This window comes from Athene noctua, chromosome 1 (assembly GCF_965140245.1).
Source record: "Athene noctua chromosome 1, bAthNoc1.hap1.1, whole genome shotgun sequence".
Classification (NCBI taxonomy): domain Eukaryota; kingdom Metazoa; phylum Chordata; class Aves; order Strigiformes; family Strigidae; genus Athene; species Athene noctua.
Window position 1 is genome coordinate 15,840,811 of NC_134037.1, and position 10,498 is coordinate 15,851,308.

Below are 10,498 nucleotides of genomic sequence, written 5' to 3' on the forward strand. Positions count from 1 at the left end.
ACAAACAAAAGCAGTGAAAAGCAAGTTTTTTGAAGTGGAGAATGATTAACTGCAATTGTGTTTTACTTGGATTCAGAAGCAGCACTCCACATTTATTATTTAGTTCCCAACACTGAACTGAGATTAATAAATTGGACATACGTTTCACACCAAGGATATGTAATAAATTCCTAGACCTTGCACATTTTTGTCACTGGGAGGTAACTTAGAAGAGAGAAATTTGTGTATGGAAAGGTGTTTTACTACAGTTTTAATACAAAACCCATGTCTTGCTATTTTGTATAAGGAAACACAAAACCCCCACACTTGCTGACTTCAGACATTTGATCTCCAGATGGGCCATTACCACCTTATAATCAGAAGATCTTTCCTTCAAGACAGCCTCATGATAGTATGTTCTGTTGCTTGGCTATATTTTATAAATGATGAACTGAAGCAGAAAAATATTTGAGCCCAAATTCTGCCTGTATTATGTTCTGTATCACCAGTTTCTTCTGACCTTAGTAAGGTAAATGAGAGAAAAATTGTAATTCATGATTTGGCCAAGATCCCTTGAAAATCTAGTGAGATTTGAAGCAAACGTTATTACCAACCTTCTAAATGAATTCTAAACCTAAAGACTTTCAAGCAGGATTTTAGTATCTTGTCTTTTCCTAAACTGATATAAATTCCATTGTTTAACTGTTTTAATGAAATTAATCCTATAAAAATCTGTTTCTTGAGATTAAGCTATTAAAATAAATAAATGCTTTATGCACTAACAGATATTTTAGCATGCCCAAGTTTTAGATAGATATTTCTCCAGGTTTTTGTACAAAATTTATCTGATCATGAATAGACTTAAATAACTTGGAAATCTAAGTAAAAGAAAAACCTTTTAAAAATCTATTGTCAACTAAAATTTATTTATTTAGTATTTAGACCCCAGAAAGCTTTTGTGTACCATTGTGATAGGATGAGGTTTGTGTGCACAGTGTGCAAATATTTTTCTTATTACATGCACCATTACAGATATGTAGCACGTAATTTCTATAAAGATACTTAATCAAAAAAAGAAAAAGAAAATACATGGTTACGGTTTACACAGTAAAGCACGCAAAACAGAATACCTTCTGAGTAATTTGTGAATGATCAACAAACTCAAAATAGCCTATTCAAAGCAGTTTGTTGAATATTTATGATTTAAAAATATATTTGCAAGATGAACAATTTATACACAAAATGTTCAAAGATTTATCAGCCAGTTTGAATAGTAAGTATCCTCTTTAAAGAACCTCTTTATCCTTTAGGTTATATTTTTTTTCCTCAATTAGTGGGAGCTGTGAGTCATGGGCTGTTTATAACACCTGTATGTCCATCAAATATGAAATTTTTTACTGGGGTTGCTAAGGCAGAGAAAATAAAAGGCATGACAGTTCAAACCTGTGTCTTTGTTGTGGGTGGATATAAACAGCAAAATGACAAAAAAGTAAAATATCCGGGAGAGAATAACATAGGTTTATGACTAACAGAATTATTTAACAAGAGTTTTATTTCATATTCTTGACTTGTTTGTTTTTTTTCATAATAATAATAATAATTTTAAAAAATTATAGACATATTTACAGAAACAGATACAACTTAGTAGTCACCAGAGAGAATGTATAAGAGAGTGTATGGTCCATTGGTGAGGTCATCTATTTGAGATCCAAGCTCCCAAGTTGGCAAAAGGAAGAAGCATTCATTAAAAAAGAAAAAAAAAAGCGTCTTAGTTAAGGTGTGCAGGTTTATACCAAAGCTGTACAAACCAGATTATGTCAACCTTTTTCCTCTCAGCTCACTATAACAAGCAAAATGAATGTTTGATTTCTTTAATTACAAAAATCTATATAAGACAATGATAGCTGAAAGTAGGGAAATGACAACATTTGATACAGCTCCCTTGCACATAAGCATTATAATAAACGATGTTTATGCTCTCTTTAAGCCAAAGCTCTCATGACTTATTCAGCATGCTGGAAGAATGGGCTCAGGGTAAAGAAGTAAAGATGCATCATAACTGGTGTTATGGAAGGAATAATACTTCATTTTCTCTAAATATTGGGAATTACATAGAGAATAAAGCAGAACTGAAGAAGCAAAATTTCAAATCTCCTTCTTTAAGTGAATGCTACCAAAATAAAATAAAATATAAAATTCAATGTGATTCCTGTTGCAACTACAGGCTTTCTATGATATTCTTATGAAATTATATGGCAAGCCTCTTGTCACCAGCTTTTGGAAATTATTTAATTCTCATTTTTGGTGTCTTACACAAGTCCAAATCTTAATATACAGAGGTAGACACCCACACCTATATCTGATGTAAATGAGAGAGTGGGTGCCTAGTAAATGTAACAGTCCATATTATTGTATGGCTGGATGCCAGCAGGTGTAAGAGGTGCTGCACAGCCAGGACCAGAGAAGAAATTATTGGTTCAAGTTTGTTCTTATTTTTGAAATGTTGTCCTACATCAGAGAAAGCAACCATAACTGACATGGCAGGGCTACCACAGTTTGAAATTCCAGAAAGCAAAATAACTACGTATATTGTACAGTATTTCCATGAATATCAATAAATACAGTGGGAGTGCCTTGAGAAGGTGTAGGAAAAGGATGTATTAGTCTCAGTTCTGGGTTGCTACCTACTCATTACACTGAAGTTATCATGGGTCCTGTGGGGTTCAGGAAATGACAGGCTATCATAAAACACTTTCAGAATTATTGGGTGATGTTGCCTGGGTAACTTAAATTCTAGCACTCCCTAATTAAAGTGCTTAACTTACTTTCTTAAGAGAGTCTTTTTTAAAGAATCTTGTTGGCATAATCATCTACCTCATTAAAGTGGTTCCATGCCAGTGTGACTGAACTCTTCTCAATGGAGTCAAAGAAAAGCAAAACTGGTGCTGTGAGGTAAAGAAGCAGGAAGAACATGAATAAAAAAGCTGAGTTGAACTTTCACCTTGTCAGACTTCTTTCTGTTAATATTTATATAATTATGCTTAGCTAGACACACAAGTAGGAATTAAGGTTTGAAAGGAATAGTCTGACACTGCTAGGGTTTTCTTTGGATTTTGGGAGACGTGTCTGTTTAGGGTTTTTTTCCCACTTTAGCATAACCTGCCAACTTCCGGAACTCATTATATTCAAGTAATGCATCTAAGCACACAGTGCCCAGTGAATACTTCAAAATGGGATTTACTCCTAACAATACGACTATTAGGAGGTTGCGTCAGGTATTTCCCATGCTATGCCAGGAAAAGGCTGAAATTTTGGTCTCCTCAAGATCTAACAGCTGGACACAATTAAGAGGATATCTATTACTGAATACTATTTAGCATCTTGAATATACTGAATTCTAAAGTTGAGTGCATATTATACTTCACTTTAAAAAATCCAGAAGCTAGTACTTGAAAACATAGCATATTCCTCTCTGTTTCTCCAAACAGATCAGTTAAGATATTGAAAACTAAAGGATCAAACTCAATGCTTTCACAGCTGTATTCAAATTCACATTATGAATTTCCACCTGCCTAAGCATCAGACCTGCAGTACTCTGAAGCAGGTCATCCAGTTCCACATGTTGAAGCTCTTCCTTTTCCTAGAAATATTTTGGTATACTTTGGGTCAGTAAAAGAATGAGTGTAGCTAAAGATATACAAAATGCACTCAGGTAATTGCTTGCACTGCAGTCAAAAGTCATAGAAAGGTCTGCATATATAACCTACAGCTCTCATCCTCCAAAGGGGAGGAGATGCCTGAAGACAGTCCTCTGGAAATGGTTCCTTCTCCATGATAACTATCACACTGTACTCAGGAACTGTTTAAGAAAGGACTTATTGGCCTGTACTAAGATAGCACCAGACACATTTTGAGTAATTTAATAGTATAAATAACCAGATCCCAGTACCTATTAAGTTCCCTTGATGACTTTTTTGGACAAGTATAACCATAACATCTGTATTTGTTTGATACTACAGTTTATAGGTTTGGGTACATACAAGAAGGTGAAGAAGATCCTAAGACCAGTAAGTATTTAAACCAGCTATATTATAATATGTATTATAGAGGCATAATCTTATGTTATGACTTCCAACAGATTAGACATCTGAACACTTTATTGTAAGAAGAAAAGTCACAGAATGAAGAAGAGAGATGCCATCTGGACATATGACCACATGCAGCACTGGTTAAGCACAACCCATAGAATGTTATTACGTGGAGCATAGTCCCTTTTGTTGTTTTCCTCCTTCATTTTTTGCAGGGTGATGAAATTTCCTAAACCTCTTAGACACTATAAGTAAGCTAGATGAGCGTAATTTCCTTATTCTTTTAAAGAGACTTCTCAAGGATGTTACAGGACAGAATAGTCTACATTGAATGGATGAATACCACCAGAATTTTGACAGTTATACACAGGCACAGAAGCAGCAGAAGTGAGGCAGAGATGTCATGATTCCTGAGCAAGGCCGTATCATCTTTTTGTGAAACTAGCTTATGACGAGAAAACCACACAGGGACGTTCATCCACAATACAGCAAAGCACCTGAATATATGCTTAGACTAGTTTATGGATTCTATTTATCAAATCACTTCAAAACTAGAAAGGGAGACAGGATCCTTGCCTTGAAAAGTTTCCAGTTTATTTTGTATACTTTAAATATATCCTAATTTAATGACCTCCACGTGACTAGCACAAATTCTGACTTTAAATTTTGTAATCTCAATTAGAAAGGTACCCCAGAGCTATTACGATAACTGTCTTTTAACCTTTCCACAATTATGTAGATGATACAAAGATAACAACTCTATGACACCTAAACCCGTTTAATGGATTTATATAATACTTCAAACTCCCTTGCATAATAGGAGAAAATTTGGAAGAGGGACAATCTTGTCATTTTAATGTACAAAATTTCAAGCTTGAGGATCAACCAGAAAGAAGCTCAGGAGGGACAGACTGTCATCAATGTGTGAAAGATTCTGTGAAGGCAAAATACAAAGAGGGAATTAATCAGAATGTACAAAAGAAAAAGAGTACTTAAATCCCATTGTGATTCTTCTGATAAGGTGAAAATGTATAAGCTGACACTAGACATGGAGGAAAAGAAGAAAAGAAATATACAGAATAACCTGAATCAGTGCAAAGTGCATTTGCAGCAGTAAAACACATGCATAACACAAACGCTACTAAAAATAAAAGCTAATTTTCTGATCATTTTATTCCCTTGTCCTTCAGCTAGTTCATGTGCAAACACCAAAGAGAGAAAACTAATGCAGACATATACAGAAATGCTTTCATGATCCTAACTATTATCATAACTGTATTCCTGTCAGCAGCTATTGGTAAGCAAGTTAATCCTTACATATTTTTATTGTTTTCTTTCACTGGTTTACTGTATTACTCCCATACTGTATTACTCCCACACTGCATTACTGCCACACTGCATTACTCTCACAGGTTTTTTCCTCACACTTACTGGAGTTTCTATAAAATAGTCATTATTGATCGCTTTCTTTTCATTGGCTGGGTGGGTAGATGTGCTAGTACTCCTGAGTTAACCATGGTCTATTTCATTTGGACCTGTACTAGACAGAATGTGTGTAAAAGCATAGAGTGGCTTTCATCAAAGCTGCCTGCAAGACTAAATCAAAAGGCTGTGTTTCAAAAAGGACTTAGGAGGGGAGAAGGGGGGAGTGAGAGAGACACAGACCATGAAAAGAGAGAGTTGTCTTAACACCCGGTTTAAGAACTTATTTCACTTGCCGAGTGTTCAAAATGCCTGAGTGTCATGGGTACTTCTTTCCTTCCTGATCACATATATAATGCTGACAAGGTCATAAGAGATGGAAACGCAAGGGCTGTGTGCTCCCCAGATAAAGCTTACCGCAACAAGGAGTCCTTGGTATGTTGCAATCAGAAGCTGCCAAGAAAACATAAAACATTCTGAGTCTCTGATTAGTGCTCACTGGTTATTAACTACATTTCAGTGAAATATCTTCATGGCAGCAGCTGAACTGGGGTGTGGTAACAAGATGAGAATCCCTCTCCTCCCAACCTTGCCCCAGATGTGCTAACACATATATTAGAGCACCAAAACCGGCATATGATTAATTCTAAGCTGCACCAGACCAGAGTCTTATCTTGATTAAGCCACTATAAATCTAGAATAACTCTACAGAAGTAGAGCTGCACTTCAGTGCAGCTAGGATGAAAATCTGGCTTCCTACATATAATCCGTGTTTCTCAGCTCATGACAGCAGTGCCTCATCAGGAATGGTTTGGGGTTTTTTTTAATCACTATAACATGATAGAATCATCCAGAATGTGGAGCTTGACACAGTCACTCTCTTTATTTAATCCCCCTGAATCACTTGACCTGGAACTTCTGGAAAATCTATTCCAGATGATTATGCAGTTTTCAAATACATAAATTGTTGTGTGAATAGACTTAACAACTTGATTTCCTAATAAATAAAATGTATTTATTAAATTTAAAAAAATTTTCTAGACCTTCTTCTGAAATAAACCAAGCTCTATTCCTTTTTCTTTCTTTCATTCTTTTCACTGTTCATTCTCTAGTTTGCACCAAATATCAGAATTTCACCCCAAAACCCAGCACTCTGTAATGTACTCTGAGTAGTGGCACAATGAAAGTCAGCACATGTTCTACCAGTCTCCAAGGTCTACGTGTGTGGCCAGCAGATCAAACAGAAAATATAGCAATCAAGTCCACTTTACAGCCTACTTTCACCAGAAGTGATAATTTCTTTTCTAACTAGTGATTTTTACTAAGATGTTGGCAGTTCAGACTTTTGAAACCTCTAGCATTCAGCTATATTTGTTGAAAATCAAGGCTTTTATATATTATTTGAGGTAACTGACAAAGAAAAGCAATTTCTGTCTTCTCTTAGTTTGTTCTTGGCTTAGGAAGCCATAATAAAAGTAGAGATGAAAAGATTCCTTCTGTGTGAGTGTATGCTAATTAGTTAGTAACTTTTTCTCTTCCTTGACCTATATAACATCTCTCCAATCCATTAAAGGAAGTGTAAGATGGTACTTCCAGGAGCTCATTTCTTCATGCCATATCATGATCTTACAACCACACACTGTTTATTAGCTTCTTCCCATACCTTAAATGTGGAAAAAGTGTTTACAGTCAAACATCCCTTCTTTTACCTAGACTTATTAACAGTTCACAAAGAATATTAAAATATATTAAGCAAAAAATACAGATCTGTCCAGCAAAGACTCAATATGAAGTCAGGAGAAAGTTAATATAAAGTATTAAATCTGTAAAGTGCTGAAGTTTTACCCTAGCAGATCAATTTTCAGACATTCATTTCCTCGTTACCTTCTATTTCTCTCAGTTTTAGATACCTAAACTTTCTGTCTGTAACAAAGAATAATCTTATGAAAAAATGTGTATCATACTCCCCCTTACCCTTGCAAAGCTGTAAAACTTTCCATTTTCCTCTCTCCTTTGGAAATTGGTGGTATTTTTTCTTCATTGTCCTCCTTTCAATTTGTTAAATCACCTCTTTAGGACAAGATCACATCGGCTGTGAACAGCATCCTCTTATTTACAATTGTGGTTAGTCACTCAGCCTGGCCCAGTCAAAGAAGATTGGAGGCTTATCACTTAATACTTTGTGATTGCCAGAGAATAAGGTTAAAAAAAAAAAAAAAAAAATCTTCACAAGGGAGACATAAGTACCCTTCAAAACAAAATAGTGAGCTAGGTTACTGTCTTATTTTAATCATCTCAGATATCTGAAAATTGACTGACTTCAGAAGGCTTTACTCTAATTCTCACTTATTCATTTACATAAAAGTCTAGGTGTGAATTAAGTCCTTTATGTTAGTAGCCATGGGTGATTTTGTTCTCTTAGGTTTTCTAAGCATACAAGTCTCAAGAATTTAAAAATGGGAAAAAAAAATAAAATCCTAACAAATATTTACAGACAGTAAGCAGGAGGAAAACAAGAGTAAAAAATGGGTTACAGATGCTTAAGGAATATTCAATAGTTTTCTTTCTTCATCTATTCAGTATTCAGAAATAATCAGCTTCCCTGAGAGGAATGCATGTTTTTATATAGGAAGCAGAGTTACAATAGGGAACTTGTCTCATCTCATGTACAAATGTAAAGGTTATCATGTTTAATATATTTCACTTCTGAACTGTGTTGTGTTTGTAGGGCTGTCAGCTTCTTTATCATAAACAACAAATACAATTTTTGTCATCCAAATAGCAGCATTTATGAGAACTGAAGCCTCCATCTTGCTCTCTCACAACTGATCTTTCATATAAAGTTCTCTATCCATCATTCTCTATACAGGCAAAATTTTATTTTCTTTAAGAATACATTATTCTGCATTTCCTCCTATGCATGCACACAAAAATAGATCTTTGGTAACACTTTGGTCTGTGCCATCCATGCCCAAGATATATCCTGATCTTTGTAGAACAGACTGTGTAATTGTCCCTAGGAAAATGGGAGTATGTTTATTGGTCTCTGCAGATTTTTTAAGTGAAGTCTAGATGCAGGATACAAAACAAAGAATGACTTATTGTGTGTGTATGTAATGCAATAAAAAATATTAAAGGTGAAAATACAAAACCATTTAGAGATTCTACTTTGTGGATTCTCAAACTTTCTCCCTCAACATTTTTCATTTGCCTATATTAACTGTGGAAAGAATAATCCAATCTCTTTTATTCTTTAGTTACAGCCTTTTCCCCAAACTATGAGAAAATGCACTGAAAGATTCTAATATATGCTTTGATTTTAAATCAGAAACATGAATTCATACCATATCTGATTCTAGACTGTAGGTCTGAATCATCCATGTACATTTCTGTACTTGCTGTTCATATAAACAGAAAATGGTTTTAGATTTAAGAGGTAGTTGTTATCTCTCTTGTATCATTTAATCTGAGGGATCTCTACCTTGAGTATAGTTTTGAAAGAGTTTAGAAATGTGATTTTAGAATAAACAGATGTAGGTAGGCTCAACTGTTAAACTGTATGCTGTGCTCCTCTTCAGCCTCTCTGACACTCAGAATGTGTCATTCTTTCCTGAAGTTTATTTAGTATGTAACATTAAACATAAAGGATCTATGTTTTCTCTCAACTTTTAATCAACTCTTATTTAAATTTGTCAATTTGCTAGATGTATAATTGACTTCACAAAGTTAAAGGTGGAAATCTAACATATGATATAACTACATATATATATATATATATATATATGTGTATATATATATATATATATAAAGCCAGGAAAAATTTGAAGGAAAGGAGGATAAGGAGGATCACTAGTGAGTGTCATAAAGCAGAAGTAATATCTGGAATATAAAAAAATCTGAGAGTTGTTGAACTCAGTCTGTTTCAGTCAGTTGAAAGGCAATTCAAAAATACAGAGAGCAATAGACATTGCTTAAATCCGGACTTTCATCCTTTTTTCTCTATTCAGCCTTGTATTACTGTTGATTACATACATTATAAAAGATGATGGGTTTGAACACTTAGGCTTGGGGGAAGGTGAAAGAAGGTCACTTTGGAACTGCTTTGATACTCAGTCTAGGACAAAAAATTTAACTAATTGTTTGGGGTTTTTTTCCTGTGTTTTGTTTTTTTTTTGTTTTGAATTTTAAAACTGGTATATATTTCTATTTTAAATTTTGTACTCTTAGTGTATCCTTTCAGAAACACTAAAATTTTATGCTCTTGCAGTGTCATTGATTCAAGCTTTAGGATTTGATGCCACTGCAATTCCTCTGGTAATGATAGTTCATCTTGTTCAAACACAGATTTAACGTCTGGTCATATGAGATATCACAGAAGAGTTTTGTTTACAAAATCCATAGATGACAGTATTTTCTTCCCTATGTTTCGTGAGATAAAGTGAGAAATTCTTGCCATTGGATCATCTGAGTCTTGACCTGTCTGATTCTTCTATTCAATAATATTATATTTTAAGAAACAAGAATTTCTGAAAGTGCACCTTAATATTCATATAAAGCATTATTAGCCTGTTAAATGATAACTTTTAAAAGATCATGAGTGATTTCAAAGACTTCATTTTACTACTGTGTCAATGAAACAATTCAAATCAAGAACATAATGTGTGTCCACTGAGTGATTTGAATTTTACACACCTTGCAGGAATTTCTTCAAGGCATGAGACTCTGGAATAACAATAACTTTGGGTATCCCACTTTTCATTACAGTAGTTCTTAGTTTGCATGGATATGAAGAAAAACTTTACTAAGTAAAAAGAAAAACAGAAAATCAGTAAAACCAGAAAAAAAAACCCCACACCATAATTTGAGATTTACCAGAAATAATGGTTTTATTTTTGTGATAGCCTTTGCAGAACTGCTAGGCTCATGAGCTCATTTTTCCCTAAAGTCTCAACTTCCATTAAGTTCCTAAGTTTCATTTTTCTTGAAGTGAGTATTGACACTTGCATACC

The 10,498-nt window shown here is 34.3% G+C and overlaps 1 long non-coding RNA gene across 1 annotated transcript; it reads right to left on the bottom strand.

The window, feature by feature from the left end:
* Positions 1-4,953: 4,953 nt before the first annotated feature.
* LOC141967878 (uncharacterized) lies at positions 4,954-7,590 on the bottom strand. The gene is made up of 3 exons (XR_012634779.1): positions 7,464-7,590; positions 5,907-5,942; positions 4,954-5,001 (listed from the first exon to the last, which is right to left on the bottom strand). It is a non-coding gene; the product is annotated as an uncharacterized LOC141967878 (long non-coding RNA).
* Positions 7,591-10,498: the final 2,908 nt, after the last annotated feature.